Consider the following 18,612-nt stretch of genomic DNA (forward strand, 5'->3'; position numbering starts at 1 on the left):
CTTGGCTGTTTGTGCTACGCTCCCCTGAGAATCTATTACCCTCTACATTTTCCAAAACAGCATACCTGTTTGAAATGGGTATATCCACAAAAGACTCCTGCTCTAGCTGCCTACCTCTCTTACCCTTCCTGGAGTTAACCCATTTATGTGACTGTATCTGAGACTTTCCCCCCTTCCTATAACTGCCATCCATCACATACTGTTGCTGTTGCAAATTCCTCATCGCTTCTATCTGTCTCTCCAACCAATCCACTCGATCTGATAAGATTCGCATCCAACAGCATTTATGGCAGATATAATCCACAGTAAGCCTTAAACTCTCTTTAAACTCCCACATCTGACAAGAAGTACATCTTTGCCATTTTTGCTCCTTCACAATCTACAGACCCAGAAAATAACACCGTCTTATTCCTCTACAAAACACTGCCCCAGGTTAAATTAATAGCTATGGCTTATATTTTAAGTTTAATCAAGAGACTTATCTCCAAAAACATATAATCAAGAAAGAATCCACTATACTCACTACTGCAGCCTTTCTCTTGGACAGACTTAAAACAACAATTAACGTATCAGATTCTGTGCTGTAAACTTCGCCCAACAGTTCCTCCAAGATTAGTTGTGAATTTCACTGTTTGTTAATTTTCCCAGATGCACTCCGATGGCCAGCGATACACGAATTCCAACAGCAAAGGCGGTAACTGTGCAGGTTTTCTCTCTCTCTCTCTCTCTCTCCTGCACTGTCCTCACCATAGGAGACTGCATCCTTAAGGGGCTCGAGCAATGAAGGTTGTTATGGAAAAGGTACAGTTGTCTATCTGAAGTGATTGTGGTCTGTGGGACAGGAAGCTAAAGATCCAGTTTCAGAGGCCAGAGTTGAGACCAATGTCTTGGAGGTTTGAGATCAGTCTAGTGAGGGGGTGGGGGTGGGGGAGGTGGAGGGGGGCATAATGGTGTTGAAGGCAGAGCTGTAGTCAATGAGCAGGAGTCTGATGCAGGTGTCTGGATGTTCCAGGGATGAGGCATCTGCTGTGGTCGTGTTGTGTTGGTAGGCAAATTGCAGGGGATCGAGGTCGGCTGGGAGACTAGAGCTGATGTGGGCCATGACTAACCTCTTGAAGCATTTCATGATTATTGAGGTCAGAGCCACTGGGCGGTAGTCATTAAGGCATGTTGCATGTACTTTCTTCGGTACTGGGATGATGGTGGTCCTCTTGAAGCAGGTGGGGACTTCGGCTTGTAGAAGGTATCCCCCAGGATGTTGAAATATGGGGATTCAGTGATGGTAACGCTATAGAATGTCCAAGCCTGATAGTTAGATTCTCTCTTATTGGAGATGGTCTCTGCTTGTCATTTGTGTGGTGTGAATGTAACTTGTCACTTGTAAACCCAAGCTGGATATTATCCAGATCTTGTTGCATTCGCACAATGACTAATTTATTGTCTGAGGGGTTGCGAATGGTGCTGAACATTGTGCAATCATTGGCAAAAACTTTCACTTCTGACATTATGACAGATGGAAAGTTATTATGAAGCAGCTGAAGATGGTTGGGCCTAGGAAATTACCCTGAGGAACTCCTGCAGAGATGAGCTGGAGCTGAGCTGACTGACCTCCAGCAACTACAGCCATCTTCCGATGTGCCAGGTATGACTCCAAAGAGCAGAGTGTTTGCCCCTTGATTCCCACTGAGATGAATGACTCTGTGGTGCTAGAGTGTCTGGGTGAATGGCACGAGTCGATCCTTTGGGATATCCGGAGACACCATCCTGGCAGCTGATTGAAGTGGTGGCTGCTACTGGGGCAGGTCAGGCACCTTTATTTTCCTGTATGCCACTGGTTCTGTGGAGGAGATGAGAAATAATTCATTGGTGGAGATGCATCATCTTTTAGTTAAACCAATGTGTGAGACAGCCTGAGAAGCACAGGCAGCTATGTTCCTCATCAGCTTCTTGAGAAATTCCTACCTTCCCATCAGTGCAGGACTGGTCACTGACATCATTTCCAGCTCAGCAGGCTTCTCGTCAAAGACGGTGATGATTTGTATATCCGGCGTCTCTCTACCAGCCTGGACCTTCAATTGTGAGTGATTCTACACTATAAAGAGCGATAGAGAAGGACTGAGTACAATGGCAATAGATTCACGAGAGCTTTCGTAACCAGACCAGATTCAGGGCATCCCCAAGTAAGTAATTATAGAGCAGTGTGTAGTAATAACAAGAGAACATTGAGAAGATGAAGTGATTGTGTGTATCTCAGTCCATGAGAGACATGTTGAGAATTACTGGCAGGTAAGAGCTTGGGATCCTTCCTTCTCTTCAGCACTGGAACATTTATGAGGAGCACTGATCCTCACCGCACTCTCGCCTCAGACTCCCTCCACCTTGCAGAACCCCTTCGTAATGCATTGTGAAGCTGTGGGGGAGGGGATGGGTGTGAGACTAACACAGGCTCCTGAATGGTGTGTTTCCAGGCTTTTAAATAATTCTTTACTCCCTAACTAATCACCGACATTACTGTGCTGCTGTCTGTTTATTTGATAGATTGTAAGGTTTTGTTTCTGCTTTCCTCATTAGTCCGAAACCTCAAACTTAAACATACTGCAAACTTGAAAAATCTTTTGATGCCTCAATATTTAATTTCTCGATCTGTTCATCAACATCCATGTTAGAAACAAACTCAATAAAATTAGCTGAGACCACCAAAAGCTGAAAACAAGGCAATTTATTTACGAACTTGCAAGTAAGGGCATCAATGCATTAATCAAATTGGAACATGTACCATAGTTATACCCTTGGTGCTGCACGAGATCACCTCTCCCACCCCCTTATCCTACCTAACAGCTTAATGGCCACGACATGACTTCTCTTTATCTAAATTAAAACCCCCTTCTGTTTCCTGGAACATGCACTGTACCTGCCTTGCAAAACCACTGTCATATTTCTGCAGATGCAAGATGCCAGTTTTAACTATCACTCATGTTAGCATATCTGAATTTTTGTAGCGCCCACATATCCAGCAACTCAATTCTTTGCAGAAACAACACTTTTTACAGACATCTCTCACATCCTTAAAATTAGTTTTGAGCACGAGGCCTATGTCTGAGTCCACAGAGAACAGGGCAGCAGCAGCAGGTCATTTAGAACCCTTCAGGCTGTTCTGCAAATTAATCAGATCTCAGTGGTTAGCACTGCTGCCTCACAGTGCAAGGGACTCGGGTTCGATTCCACCCTCAAGCCACTCTCTGTGTGGAGTTTGCACGTTCTCCCCGGGTCTGTGTGGGTTTGCTCCGGTTTCCTCCCACAGACCAAAGTTGTACAAGCCAGGTGGAATAGCCATGCTAAATTGTCTGCAGTGTCCAGGGGATGTACAGGCTAGGTGGGTTAACCGTGGGAAATATGGGATAAGGTGGGAATGCTCATCAGTACAGGCTCAATAAGCAAGCTGTAGGGATTCCATGATCAGTATCTGCATACCTTTGCTCTATTCCCTTGGAAGTGTTAACCTCAAAGTAATCTCTGTCTCAATCTCTGATGTGGAGGGGCCAGTGTTGGACTGGGATGGACAAAGTTAAAAATCACATGACACCAGGTTAGAGTCCAACAGGTTTATTTGGAAGTACAAGCTTTCGGAGCACTGCTCCTTCATCAGGAACTTTCGAAAATCCCTTTTTAATTCTGCCCTCTAGTTCCAGTTTCATCCAATATCTCCAAGAGTTGATGAAGAGTCACTGGACTTGGAACATTAATTTTGCTCTCTTCCAACAGAATCTGCCAGACCTGCCGAGTTTTGCCAGATCTGTTTTTGTTATAGATCTCCAGCATCCACATTTTTCTCATTTTACCTCCAACAGCTGCTCAGTTATAAATACACGTGACAATCTGATTTCTTTTAATTGATTCGTAACACATTTCCCTGTTTTAATATAACGACTAATAATTTGGAAATGCAGTTAGTGAATTCTAGACTATGATCTGCATTAGTCATGTGTGCTGTGATGAGCACGCTGAAATGTGGTATGCAGTGTTTGGTGACCTTTAATGAGCTGAAATTGTGAACAGCAGCAAAAATGCGTCATGGAGTTCTGTGTCAGTGCTGTGTTTCAGAGTTTATCAAAAGGAAGCATAAAGAGCTCAGAAACAAGCCTTTCAGACCGATAGACCCACGCTCCTTTGGTGCCTGCATCTATGACACATCTTCATCCAACTATATCAAAATAACCTTTTTCTTCCCCCCACTCCCTCCATTAAACACTTCTACAGATGTCGTTGAGTGTCTGAGTCGTTATTGCAAGTTGCTGTTCAGTTTTCCTGATTATGTTTATCTTAGACAGTGTGCATTCTAAGTTGTTTCATGGGACAAGGGGAGAAAGAATTTTCTTGACATCTCATGAGGGATACACCAACAGGGCTGTTTGGATTCAGGGTGATGGGTGAGGTGCCTCAGAATTAGACTCTGGCCTGGAATCTAGGGACAGATCAGCGTGAGTCTGTTTTGTCATGAGGTCGATCCTGCCTGATCTGCACCACAACTCCAAATTCCTACCTTTGCTTCACATCCACTTGATATCTTTTCCCAATAAACAAGCTGTGAAAATTCCAATTGTCCAAAAAGTCATAGCCTTTAGTGGGGGAATGATTCCATGATTTCTATTTCCATTCAGTGAAAAATTGTTCCCTAATTTGGTTCTTAGCTCTAATTTTAAATGTGTATCTTCTACAACTCTGTTCCCTGACAAGAGAAAATAGTTCCTTGGCATTTATCTGCTCAAATTCTATTTCTATTTTAAACACCACAATGCAATCACCGATCAATGGAAAAATGTCATTAAAGTGGTCTCGAGGAGGTTTTACCAGTTTGATATCTGGACTATGCAGATAGTCTCATGAAGCTAGGATGCCCAGACTGTGCTGGTTTTCACTGGTGTTTAGAAGACTGAGGGGTAACTATACTGAAGTATATCAGATCCTGAATGGTCTTAGCAAGGTGGGTGTGGAAAGGATGTTTCTATTTGTGGATGAGTCCATGAGCTAGGGAGCACTGTTTAAAATTGATGGTCCATCATCTGAGGGTCATGCTACATCGGTACTGTCTGCCTCAGAGGATGATGGAAGTGGGGTCATTGAATATATTTTGAAGGAAGAGGTTGGAGAATAAGACAGATAATCATTAGGCAGGGGAGTCAAAGGTTCTCGGGGTTAGGTGCAAATGCAGAATTCAAAACCCAAATAGCTCAATCACAATATTAATGAACAGTACAGCAGGCCTGATGGGCCAAACGGACCACCATTGCTGCTAATTCGGATGTTCGAATGTACAGACAATGGTCTCAAGTTTTCACTGGAAAGGACTTGATGGCTGTCTTTCACCTTTTGCAATTCGAACTCTTCCTGAACACCTGGAATATTCGGGGAGTTTTCAGCGCGACACTGGATAAGTCAGCACATGTCAACAGCAAAGAAATTTGGTTATGCTTTTGCAAAGACAGGTTTCAACTTGTTTGTTGAGGGAGAAAAGAAGTCATTGTGCATCAGTATTAATGCATTACTTCCAATGTTCTGGAAAGCCCATGGAACATCAGGAGCACTACCCATTGCTAAAAATGACCCTTCTTTGTTTTATGTACTAGAGAAGCAGGACAAGCAACATACCTGAGGGCAATTATCAGAAAAGTACTGAGCAACTCTAAACTTGTTTTGTTCTCCTCTGAATAGACTTTGGGTTGGGAAGCTGAGGCAATTGGTGATGAGGTTTCAATGCAGAAGGCACAGATCCTGCCCCTCTCCCCCCACCTCCCATACACTCCCCCTACAGTCCATCTTCCGCAGCTACACTGGCACCACCCCCCACCTTTTCCTCCACTACATCGATGACTGTATCGGCGCTGCCTCGTGCTCCCACGAGGAAGTTGAACAGTTCATCCACTTTACCAACACCTTCCACCCCGACCTCAAATTTACCTGGACCGTCTCAGACTCCTCCCTCCCCTTCCTAGACCTTTCCATTTCTATCTCGGGCAACCGAATCAACACGGACATTTACTATAAACTGACCGACTCCCACAGCTACCTAGACTATACCTCCTCCCATCCTGCCCCCTGTAAAAACGCCATCCCATATTCCCAATTCCTTCGTCTCCGCCGCATCTGCTCCCAGGAGGACCAGTTCCAAATCCGAACAACCCAGATGGCCTCCTTCTTCAAGGACCTCAATTTACCCCCAGACGTGGTCGACGATGCCCTCCACCGCATCTCTTCCACTTCCCGCTCCTCCGCCCTTGAGCCCCACCACTCCAACCGCCACCAGGACAGAACCCCACTGGTCCTCACCTACCACCCCACCAACCTCCATGTACAGCGGATCATCCGCCGTCATTTCCGCCACCTCCAAATGGACCCCACCACCAGGAATATATTTCCCTCCCCTCCCCTATCAGCTTTCCGAACACTCCCTCTGTGACTCCCTCGTCAGGTCCACACCCCCCACCAACCCAACCTCCACTCCCGGCACCTTGCCCTGCAACCGCAAGAAACGCAAAACTTGTGCCCACACCTCCCCCTTACTTCCCTCCAAGGCCCCAAGGGACACTACCATATCCGCCACAAATTCACCTGCACCTCCACACACATCATCTATTGCATCCGCTGCACCCGATGTGGCCTCCTCTATATTGGGGAGACAGGCCGCCTACTTGCGGGACGGTTCAGAGAACACCTCTGGGACACCCGGACCAACCAACCCAACCACCCCATGGCTGAACACTTCAACTCCCCCTCCCACTCCACCAAGGACATGCAGGTCCTTGGACTCCTCCATCGCCAGACCATAGCAACAAGACGGTTGGAGGAAGAGCGCCTCATCTTCTGCCTAGGAACCCTCCAACCACAAGGGATGAACTCAGATTTCTCCAGTTTCCTCATTTCCCCTCCCCCCACCTTGTCTCAGCCAAATCCCTCGAACTCAGCACCGCCTTCCTAACCTGCAATCTTTTTCCTGACCTCTCCGCCCCCACCCCACTCCGGCCTATCACCCTCACCTTGACCTCCTTCCACCTATCGCATTTCCAACGCCCCTCCCCCAAGTCCCTCCTCCCTACCTTTTATCTTAGCCTGCTGGATACACTTTCCTCATTCCTGAAGAAGGGCTTATGCCCGAAATGTCGATTCTCCTGTTCCCTGGATGCTGCCTGACCTGCTGCGCTTTTACAGCAACACATTTTCAGCTCTGATCTCCAGCATCTGCAGTCCTCACTTACTCCCCCTCCAGTGCCAGGCAATTGGCAACTTCAGTGTTCTATTGTTGCCTATATATCAAGAGCCAGGTTCATCCATTGTGCAAAGCATAAGGAAAAAAACTACCAGAGAATTGCTTGGAAGAATATCAAGACTGGTGGGCGTATTATACTTAGATTTCCAGGAAAGATTGCACAGTTGCCATATCAAATGTTATCGTGGAAGATAATAATTCCCAGTGCAGAGGGCATAAATGGAAAAGTGGCCAGCAAACAGGAAACAGAGTGCAGTTCATAAATAGATCATTTTCAGATTGGTAAGATGGGATAAGTGGTATACTTGGATTAGTGCTGGGAGCTCAACATTTTGCAATTTATATAATCACTTGGATCAAGGTATGCAGGTGAGGTTGTTAATTTGGCTGATCACACAACGATAGATAGACAATAGGTCATTAGGGACCACAGAGGATACAGGTGGGTGAGTGAGTAGGTAAATATCTGGAAAAATTGAGTATAATGTGGGAAAATGTAAACTTGTCCATTTTTGGCAGGAAGCATAAGAGAAATCAGAGTACCTAAATAGTGAGAGACTTCTGTGCTCAGGGGATTCCAGGCATCCTAGTTCATGTATTGTCAAGTACAGTGCAGCTACAGTAAGGAATTAAGGGGAGCTAATACAATGTTATTTTTAATTGCAAAAGGAATTGATACAAAAGTAGGGGTGTTATGCTTCAGCAATACATGGCATTAGTGAGACCGCACATGGTACTGTGTACTTTATTGAAGGTGTTAGCGCGGATGAAGTGATATCAGTCCGAGCCCAGAGTGCAGTTCAACAATCGGTAACGTTTATTACTGCAGTAACACCGGCGGAGACCAACCGAGGTCCGAATCTCAGCTGCTCTGCTGTTCCCGCGCGCAGCTTCATATTATATACTTTTAGTTGTCAGGATGTGTGGGATTTGAGGATGAATGGGATGATAGTTCCCCATCATCGCTGGAGTAGGTGCGAATAAGCTGTTTCCTGCCGTCCCAGGAGAGTTGCAGGGCACGCACAATAGGGTGCTAATTGGTTTATGTAAAATGGGTCCGGGTACTATCTGCTTGTCTCTCTCTGTGAGGGCAGGGGCTAGCACCCCCCTTTGTTCCCTTGGGGTGTTGGTGTGTATTGGTCTGTCCGTACCTGTCTGGTGGATGTCTGTCCTTTGTGTCAGGATGGCTCTGTATCGATGGGTATGTGTGTGTTTCAGTCAGTCTCTTGATGTGATTAGGAGATGGGTTTCCATATTTAATTAATCCCGGAGTTTTGGCCCATGAGTCATGGGTAATATTGGTCTAGTGTGGATTCTATCTGTCCTCTGTCTCCTTTTATCTCCCAGTCACGTGGGCAGACCGGCAGCTGCTGAGTTTTTGTAAGTTTAAAGCTGCGACTGCTGTTTAAAACACAAAAATGAATTCTTATCGTTTCCTGATGTAGGCATAGTCCCGTGGCAAATGCGGGGCAGCTCTGATGCCCGCTTGCAAAGGAAAGATGTAAACACATTAGAAGGTTGAATTCTGAGATGGTTTCTGAGACAAATACCTATCCTGATTAGCGACAAAAAAACTGCAGATGCTGGAATCCAAGATAGACAAGCAGGAGGCTGGGAGAACACAGCAAGCCAGGCAGCGTCAGGAGGTGGAGAAGTCAATGTTTCTGGTGTAAGCCTTCTTCAGTTTTTTTTGTCTCAACTAAGTTTGTGTCACTTGCAAAGTCTCTTCAAAGGATGCTCACTTTGAAGAAGTTCTCTGCCTCCCTCAGACATGCGCTCAGTGAGTTCCTTACTCACTGTCACAACGCTGCAACCTCCTCAACCCTCCAGCTCCTTGACCACATATGAAACAAACTTGCTACTGCAGCCACGTGGCATTCCTCATGTCGTCGCAACCATCTCATCCCTCAAGGCCTACAGACACATTTGAAGCCCTCCAAGTTTGGTCCCACCTTTGATGCTCCAGACTTGTAAACACCTATCCTGAGCATGATGCCTGAGAATGAAATGTTGGACAACCTAGGCTTGTATCGAAGGGTACTACGATGTGTAGCAGATGACTTGATTGAGATGGTTAAGATCCTGAGTGGCCTTGAGAGAGTGTGTGTAGAAAGGGCAGTTTCTCTTGTGAGAGATTCTAGAACATAGAACATAGAACAATACAGCACAGAACAGGCCCTTCGGCCCACGATGTTCTGCCGAACATTTGTCCTAGCTTAAGCACCCATCCATGTACCTATCCAATTGCCGCTTAAAGGTCACCAAAGATTCTGACTCTACCACTCCCACAGGCAGCGCATTCCATGCCCCCACCACTCTCTGGGTAAAGAACCCACCCCTGACATCTCCCCTATACCTTCCACCCTTCACCTTAAATTTATGTCCCCTTGTAACACTCTGTTGTACCCAGGGAAAAAGTTTCTGACTGTCTACTCTATCTATTCCTCTGATCATCTTATAAACCTCTATCAAGTCACCCCTCATCCTTCGCCGTTCCAACGAGAAAAGGCCTAGCACTCTCAACCTATCCTCGTACGACCTATTCTCCATTCCAGGCAACATCCTGGTAAATCTTCTCTGCACCCTCTCCAAAGCTTCCACATCTTTCCTTAAGTGAGGCGACAAGAACTGCACACAGTACTCCAAATGTGGCCTAACCAAAGTCCTGTACAGTTGCAACATCACTTCACGACTCTTGAATTCAATCCCTCTGCTAATGAACGCCAATACACCATATGCCTTCTTACAAGCTCTATACACCTGAGTGGCAACTTTCAAAGACCTATGAACTTAGACCCCAAGATCCCTCTGTTCCTCCACCTCACTAAGAACCCTAACGTTAACCCTGTATTCCGCATTCTTATTTGTCTTTCCAAAATGGACAACCTCACACTTGGCAGGGTTGAACTCCATCTGCCACTCCTCAGCCCAGCTCTGCATCATATCCAAGTCCCTTTGCAGCCGACAACAGCCCTCCTCACTATCCACAACTCCACCAATCTTCGTATCATCTGCAAATTTACTGACCCACCCTTCGACTCCCTCATCCAAGTCATTAATAAAAATTACGAACAGCAGAGGACCCAGAACTGATCCCTGCGGAACTCCACTTGTAACTGGGCTCCAGGCTGAATATTTACCATCTACCACCACTCTCTGACTTCGACCGGTTAGCCAGTTTTCTATCCAATTGGCCAAATTTCCCTCTATCCCATGCCTCCTGACTTCCCGCATTAGCCTACCATGGGGAACCTTATCAAATGCCTTACTAAAATCCATGTATACTACATCCACTGCTCTACCCTCATCCACATGCTTGGTCACCTACTCAAAGAATTCAATAAGACTTGTTAGGCAAGACCTACCCTTCACAAATCCGTGCTGGCTGTCCCTAATCAAGCAGTGCCTTTCCAGATACTCATAAATCCTATCCCTCAGTACCCTTTCCATTACTTTACCTACCACCGAAGTAAGACTAACTGGCCTGTAATTCCCGGGGTTATCCGTATTCCCTTTTTTGAACAGGGGCACAACATTCGCCACTCTCCAGTCCCCTGGTACTACCCCCGTTGACAGTGAACATTTGATTCCAGCAAGGATCAGCCCTTGGAGAAATGTTTTACGTTAAGACTGTTGTAGCCTTTCCAATTCAGAATGACCTAGGTATAAGGAAGATCTCTTGATCCAAATTGTGTTATTAAAATATCCCAATGGATTCTTAATTTGTATCTGTATTATTCAGATCTAAGAGCTTTTCTGATTGGGACATCCCACTCAATATTGACGTGTCATTGGCTCTCTCCTGCACTGAATGGAACCATTGTGTGCAAATTTCCAATCAGATCCTGAACTGATGAAATGGTTCCAACCAGTCACTGCAGATGAGTAACAATTAGGTTGATATAAATTATTTATGATGGAGCAAGATGCACAAAATCAATTTTACTGCCCATGGGACATCTGGGAAGAAGCCTGTAACGCCCATGAAAAGGATATTGGACAGGTCAATAGTTCCAACATTTTACATAATCACCAAAATTAAAATGACCATTAAATAATTCCAGGAACTGCCCCATTTTCCTACTCAAACTCTATTCCCACACCTCATTCTTATGGAACTTAAAGTCAATTCCAGGTTTGCCTTTCCTCCAGCTGGCCCTGTGTTTCCTTATATCTATCGCTTAGCAACTTGGAGCAGGGGAAAGCCCTGCTCAGCCGCTCTATCTGATTATAGCTGATCCTCTAACTCAATGTCACGTTCTCGTTTCCTCCCAACGTACCTCTAAAAGTGGACCTACATGTTCCTAAATATATTCAGTGACTTAACTTCCACAGCCTTCGATGGTGGAGAATTCCACTACCCTTTGCGTGAAGACATGTTTCCTCATCTCATCCTAAATGGTCTGTCCTTTATACTGTATCCCCTAATTCTAACCAGGAAAACAGCTTCCTTACATTTAGTGTATGTATAGCCCTGTTAGCATTGTACACGTTTCACTCAGATCTCCTCTCACTTTTCTAAACTCCAGTGAATATAGGCCTGGTTGAACTAATTGCTCCTCATGGGTTGTCCTACCAACCCCAGTATCAACCTACTGAACCTCAACTGCACCGCCTCCGTGACAAGGATATAGATAGGGAAACTGCACCAAAACTGCACACAGTATTTCAGCTGTGGTCACACCAAGCCCTGTATAGCTTTTATAAGATATCTCAACTTCAGAACTCAAATTCTCGTGCAATAAACAAAGTATACCACTTCCCTTTCCAATTGCTTGCAGCACCTACCTGTATACTTTCATTGGCTGGTTCCAAAGGCCACAACACACTCAAAATGTAAGGCATTTCTCCAAGGGCTGATCCTTGCTGTACACCTATCGCATCCCAATATATCACCATTTAAATAATACACTTCCTTTCTGTTTTTCACACTAAAGTGTGTAGCTTCACATTTAGTGGCATTGTAATGCATCTGCTATGTGTTTTCCCACTTGCTCAACTTGTTTAAATCATCTTGAAATCTTACACTCTTCTCACAACTCATGCTCGTGCCCAGTTTTGTGTCATCAGCAATAACTTGGAAATGGTGTGTTTGGTTCCCTCAATGAGGTCATTTATATATATCATGAACAACAGGGGCCCAAGCACTGATGCTTGTGATAGTTTTCAAGTCACTATCTCCAGTGGAAAAAGACCCATTTATTTATTTCTGTTTCCTGTCTGACAACCAATTCTCGATCCATGCCAATACATTATCCCCCACATGTGCTTTACTTTTTGCTCTTATGTGGGACCTGTTCAAAGATTTTCTGATAACCAAATACATCACAACCACTGGTTCTCCCTTATCTAGATTTGGTAAGCATGATTAGCCAAACATCACTTTCTGTAAAATGAACACAGTGAAAAATGTATAAGTCACCACTTACAGCACTGTCTTAGGTACAGCTTCTTCAATTACAAGATCCTAGAAAATAGAGAAATAATAAATCCAGCATTGCAGAAATAAAAGCTCAGAACAAAGGTCTTCCAACCCAGTCCACACTGGCACCTAGTCTGCAGTCCGCACCAGGCCCTGGCTCCAGTCCTCACTGGGCATAGTCTCCAGTCCACACTGGGCCCTGGCCCCAGTCTGCACCCGGCCTAGGCTCCATCCACACTGGGCCCTGGCTCCAGTTTGCACCCTGCCTCGGCTCCAGTCCACACCAGGCCCTGGCTCCAGTCTGCACCCGGCCTAGGCTCCATCCACATTGGGCCCTGGCTCCAGTTTGCACCCTGCCTAGGCTCCAGTCCACACCAGGCCCTGGCTCCAGTATGCACCATGCCTAGGCTCCAGTCCACACCAGGCCCTGGCTCCAGTCTGCACTGAGCCTTGGCTTCATTCTATACTGGGCCTTGGCTCCAATCTGCACAGTGCCTTGGCTGCAATCCACACCAAGCCCTGGCTCCAGTCCACACCAGGCCTTGGCTGTAGTCCTCACTGGGCCCTGGCTCCAGTCCACACCGGGCCTTGGCTCCAGTCTGAACTGTGCCTTGGCTGCAGTCCACACCGGGCCCTGGCTCCAGCCCACACCAGGCCTTGGCTGTAGTCCGCACCGGGCCCTGACTCCAGTCCACACTGGGCCTTAGCTCCAGTCTGCACTGGGCTTTGGCTGTAGTCCTCACTGGGCCCTCGCTCCAGTACACATCGGGCCTTGGCTGCAGTCCACACCGGGCCCTGGCTCCAGCCCACACCAGGCCTTGGCTGTAGTCCGCACCGGGCCCTGACTCCAGTCCACACTGGGCCTTAGCTCCAGTCCGCACTGGGCTTTGGCTGTAACCCACACCTGGCCTTGCTCCACTCCACCGGGCCTTGGCTCCAGTCTCCACTAGGCCTTGGCTCTAGATGGCACTGCGCTTTGGCTGCAGTCTACACCGGGCTTTGGCTCCAGTCTGTACTGAGCTTTGGCTTCAGTCCATACCAGACCTTGGCTCCAGTCCTTGGCTACATCGAGCCGTGGCTCTAATCCACACTGGGCCTTGGCTCCAATCCACATCGGGCCTTGGCTCCAGTCCGCACCGGGCTTTGTCTCCAGTCCACACCGGTCTGTGACTCCAATCCACTCCAGGCCTTGGCTTCAGTCCATACCGGTCTTTGTTTCCAATCTGCACTGGCCTTTGGCTTCAGTCCACACCAGGCCTTGGCTGCAGTCCACACCAGGGCTTGGCTCTAGTCCATGCCAGGCCTTGGCTCTAGTCCATGCCAGGCCTTGGCTGCAGTCTGCACTGCGCTTTGGCTGCAGTCTGTACCGGGCTTTGGCTCCAGTCCACACCATGCCTGGGCTTCAGTCCACACTGGACATCATCTCTCAAGGCTGGTAGATTGCTCAGATCACCTTGAGACAATGCTGAGGCCAAGCCAGGCTGACACACTGCCACTTTCTGCTGAAAGACCGCCAGACTGGTCCAAGAGGGTGGGCTGGGGCGCACCATACTGGTAAGCCACACCACAAGTAGGCTACCATGCATGGGAAACCATTGGTCTCGCATGTGCACGAGATGCCAGGCCCACTCTCACCCTGCCTGAGATTCTGAAAAAGGTTTTCAATGAGACAAATAAAAAGAAAAGTCAGAAGAAGAAAGGAAGAAACAGAGAAGGCAGACAGAATGGGATGGGCCCCGAACACAGCGCTGCTACTTGCCGCCATCTTGTTACCTCAATGAAAACTCCTTTCAACAATGAAGAGCCCATGCTGGAGAGATCTTTCCTCAGAAGCCAGGCATTATACAGTGGGGAGCTGCTCTGTAAATTTTCACACAGTATAGTGTCTCAGCAACAATTAAGTAGTGAATGCACTATTCAAACAATATAATGATCAGTGTAGTTAATGTGATGGACAACGGCTTACCATTCTGATCACACTTCATTCATCTGACCACGAATCTGCCTCTGAAGCCTCCAGCAACCCAACTGCTATCACTTAGCATTGAGTGTTTTGCTATCCCATTCACTCCTCCTTCACCTCCTTTACGTCTCCCATCTCAACGGCAGAGCTTTCTATCCTCATGCCCCCACACTCTGCAGCTCCCTGCCTCCATCTTGCCTATTCTCTGCCTCACCATCTCCAACTTGCTTTATCTCGCCCTGGATCATCAATCAATTCCTCAGTCACCTTCCTTCTTCCCACTCCTGGCTCTGGCTGGAGCTTGAACGTCTCGCTGAGATACACTTTGGCACCTTGATGGAAATCATCAGGTAAGTAAAGAAATCTGTCAAAATTGTGTACCAGACGCTGAAAATTATACTTCACACTCTGTGTTGTCTGTCAGGCTCTTGGAGATACAGCCCACTCACTTACAATGTGCTGCATTGTCTTTAGATTATGGGAGAAATATTGTCTGTGTAGTGCCATCTATAATCTGTTAGACTATGGGAGGTATATTCCACTCTCTATGTAATGCCATCTATAAGCTATTAGACTGTGGGAGGTATATTCAACTCTCTTTACAATGCACTGTATTATTTATCTCCTATCAAACTGTGGAAATTTTACTGCAACTGCCATTCCTGTACAATGTGTCGCATTGTGTACAGGGTATATACTGTGGAAATTTCATTTCAGTTTCATCTTCATATAAAAGCAATCAGTTTTAAAAGAACATCATCTGACTTGCTGCAGAAAATGTAAATTGAAACCTACTACTGGGTTTCTTGGAAAAAAGATTATACAGAAATTAGAATCACAGCACCTAATCACTCCGAGACAACAGGAGACCGCAAATATTGCAAGTGGGTCAGCTGCAAATATCTAAAAACCAAAGACTACACTCATTGAAACTTTGCAATAAAAGCAGAAGGTGGTGAAAAGCTCAACACATGTGTGGTTAATGTTTCTGGTTCATGACTTCATCAGAACTGTGAGAAGGTGAGGACTGCAGATGCTGGAGATCAGAGCTGAAAAATGTGTTGCTGGAAAAGCGCAGCAGGTCAGGCAGCATCCAAGGAGCAGGAGAATCGACGTTTCGGGCATGAGCCCTTCTTCAGGAATGAGGAAAGTGTGCCAAGCAGGCTAAGATAACTTATTGTGATCTTTTACAATAAGTTCTGTGTCCTATGATCCCGCCCCACTAGTTATCTGATGAAGGACCAGCACTCCAAACGCTAGTACTTCCGAATAAACCTGTTGGACTATAACCTGGTGTTGTGTGATTTTTAACTTTGTCCATAAAAATCTAATCCACCGATCTGAAGAGAAGGGAGACTAAATGACAAACCCTTTGCTGATGCAGGGCCAAAGTTAGGCAATAAACAATCTTCCTTTAACTTCAAATTTATATTCACTCTCCCCTTAACCCCAGTTCATCCATTCTCTCCTTCAAGCCCAGTTCATAGTCACTCTCTCTGTCACTCCCAGTTCTCAGTAATCCTCCTCTTAATCTTCTGTTCTCATTCATGTTCCCCATAGCCCCTGTTAAATCACTGTCTCTGTAACCCCCCAATTCACAGTCACCCTCCCTCAATCCCCCAGTTCAGTCACTCTCTGGAATGCCTTGTTTTCACTCACTCCCCAGCTCACAGTCACTTAACTTAATAACCCTCAGTTCTGTCGCTCTCCCCTTGGTCTCCACTACGCAGAGACATTCTCTCTTTAATTCCCCAGTTTACAGAAACACTCTTGACTGGGTCAAAGCCAAGATTCAAATCAATTTCATTTATCACATTTAAAAAACAAGTTCTGCTCTTAGATAGCTGTTATTTTCTTCGCTTGTGGTTTTGAAATGGGCGGCAGTCAGCACTTATTTTAAACCATTCCGTGACCAAAATGTTGACAAACAAATTGAATTTGACACGTTGTGGATTCAGCAGAGCAGCACAGAAAGCTGCAGAGCAAGCTCTCGCTGAAAATCTCTAAACATACGATGAATAGAGAAGACATATCTGGACAGGCACTGTCCCCATGACTTGTCCTACCTGCCTATCTTCTTTTCCACCTATCCACTCCCCCCCCTCCCCCCTCACCTTCATCCCCTCCCCCACTCACCTATTGCACTTTATGCTACTTTCTCCCACCCCCACCCTCCTCTCATTTATCTCTCCACCCTTCAGGCTCTCTGCCTGTATTCCTGATGTGGGGCTTTTGCCCGAAACGTCGATTTTCCTGCTCCTCGGATGCTGCCTGAACTGCTGTGCTCTTCCAGCACCACTCTAATCCAGAATCTGGTTTCCAGCATCTGCAGTCATTGTTTTTACCATATTTGGACAAGAGTTCAGTACTCCTCCATCCCTGAAGATCCATTCAGGACGTCCAATGGCTTTGCAATGATTTTAAAGGTGATCTGCCTTGTTGAAGCCTGAAAAGGTGCCAATACTTTCTCTGAATGGATGTGATAAAACAAATGTCAGCAATGCACCAGGTACCAAGCATCAAACATCAAGCACCAGTCAGAAGATGGGCAGTAGGTATGTGACCTCAGCTTCCAGAGATGTGACACCAGACATCAGAATACAGAACCAAGATAATAGATACCAGGTACCCGAGACAAAAGCAGAGGTTGTTGGAGAAACTCAACAGGTTTGGCAGCTTCTGTGGAGAGGAATAGAGTTAACATTTTGAGTTTGGTATGGCTCTCTTTCAGAGCAAACTACAAACGTTGGTTGGAATATGAATAAAGTGTTCTGGGCTTGTTGTTTCTTCACTGTGACCTACGCCTGCACACACATGACGTGGGTGCTGGGGAATAAGTAAGCTGTTTGGCGGTACTGTGGGGGATTTTTTAAAAAAAGGAAATAATATAACCAGAAGATTCGAAAATCTCCTCAGTTGCGGAGTGACTCTGAGCTGGCTGTACTGCGGGAAAAGTCCTCTTGATTTGAGACATTGCCTTCCTTTTTCATTTTTGTGTTTTTGTTTTATATTTTGGGCTGTGTTCAGCTAAAAAAAAGGAAAGATATATACATATGTATATAAAACTAGGAGACAATGTGGGTTTTTGCCTGCCATCAAGCAGCACCGTGTGTAGGCCTAACGCACGGTGTGAAGGCCGAAAGCACCATGTGTAGGCTGAAAGCACTGAGTGGAAACCAAATGTACTGTGTGTAGGCAGAAAGCACTGTGTGTAGGCTGAAAGCACTGTGTGTAGGCTGAAAGCACTGTGTGTAGGCTGAAAGCACTGTGTGTAGGCTGAAAGTAATGTATGTAGGCTGACAGTACTGTGTGTAGCTGAAAATGTGTTGCTGGAAAAGCGCAGCAGGTCAGGCAGCATCCAAGGAGCAGGAGAATCGACGTTTCGGGCATGAGCCCTTCTTCAGGAATACTGAAGAAGGGCTCATGCCCGAAACGTCGATTCTCCTGCTCCTTGAATGCTGCCTGACCTGCTGCGCTTTTCCAGCAACATATTTTCAGCTCTGATCTCCAGCATCTGCAGTCCTCACTTTCTCCAGTACTGTGTGTAGGCCTAAAGCACTGTGTGCAGACCAAAACTACCACTTGTAAGCTGAAAATACCGTGTGTATGCCAAAAGCATTGTGTGGAGGCCAAATTTACTGTGTGTAGGCTGAAAGTGCTCTTTGTGTGTGGGTCACAGAGTACAAACAAAAAACCAGGAGACTAGAACCTCCTCACTTCAGGCGACTGCCTCTGAGCTGGCTGGTCACAGCCACTGCACAGTGCACAAGTAAATAAAGGGTGACTTGGTGATGGGATATCGGTGTCTGTGCAGTTGTATTAGGAAGGAAGCTGCCATCCTTACCTGGTCTGGCCTACGTGTGACTCCAGACTCACAGCAATGTGATTGATGCTTACCTGCCCTCTGGGCAATGAAAGATTGGGCAAAAAATGCTGGCCCAGCCAGTGACACCTCATCCAATAAAT

The 18,612-nt window shown here is 46.3% G+C and overlaps 1 long non-coding RNA gene across 1 annotated transcript in view; it reads left to right on the plus strand.

The window, feature by feature from the left end:
• Positions 1 to 16,856: 16,856 nt before the first annotated feature.
• Positions 16,857 to 18,612, plus strand: part of LOC122541374 (uncharacterized) — a 59,570-nt gene continuing 57,814 nt past the window's right edge. Inside the window, exon 1 of the long non-coding RNA XR_006309586.2 lies at positions 16,857 to 17,201. This is a non-coding gene — a long non-coding RNA (uncharacterized LOC122541374). The remainder of the gene's footprint in view (positions 17,202 to 18,612) is intronic.

The sequence above is a fragment of the Chiloscyllium plagiosum genome, unplaced genomic scaffold, assembly GCF_037043375.1.
Source record: "Chiloscyllium plagiosum isolate Xiang-an unplaced genomic scaffold, Cpla_swu_hap1 HiC_scaffold_35, whole genome shotgun sequence".
Taxonomy (NCBI): Eukaryota; Metazoa; Chordata; class Chondrichthyes; order Orectolobiformes; family Hemiscylliidae; genus Chiloscyllium; species Chiloscyllium plagiosum.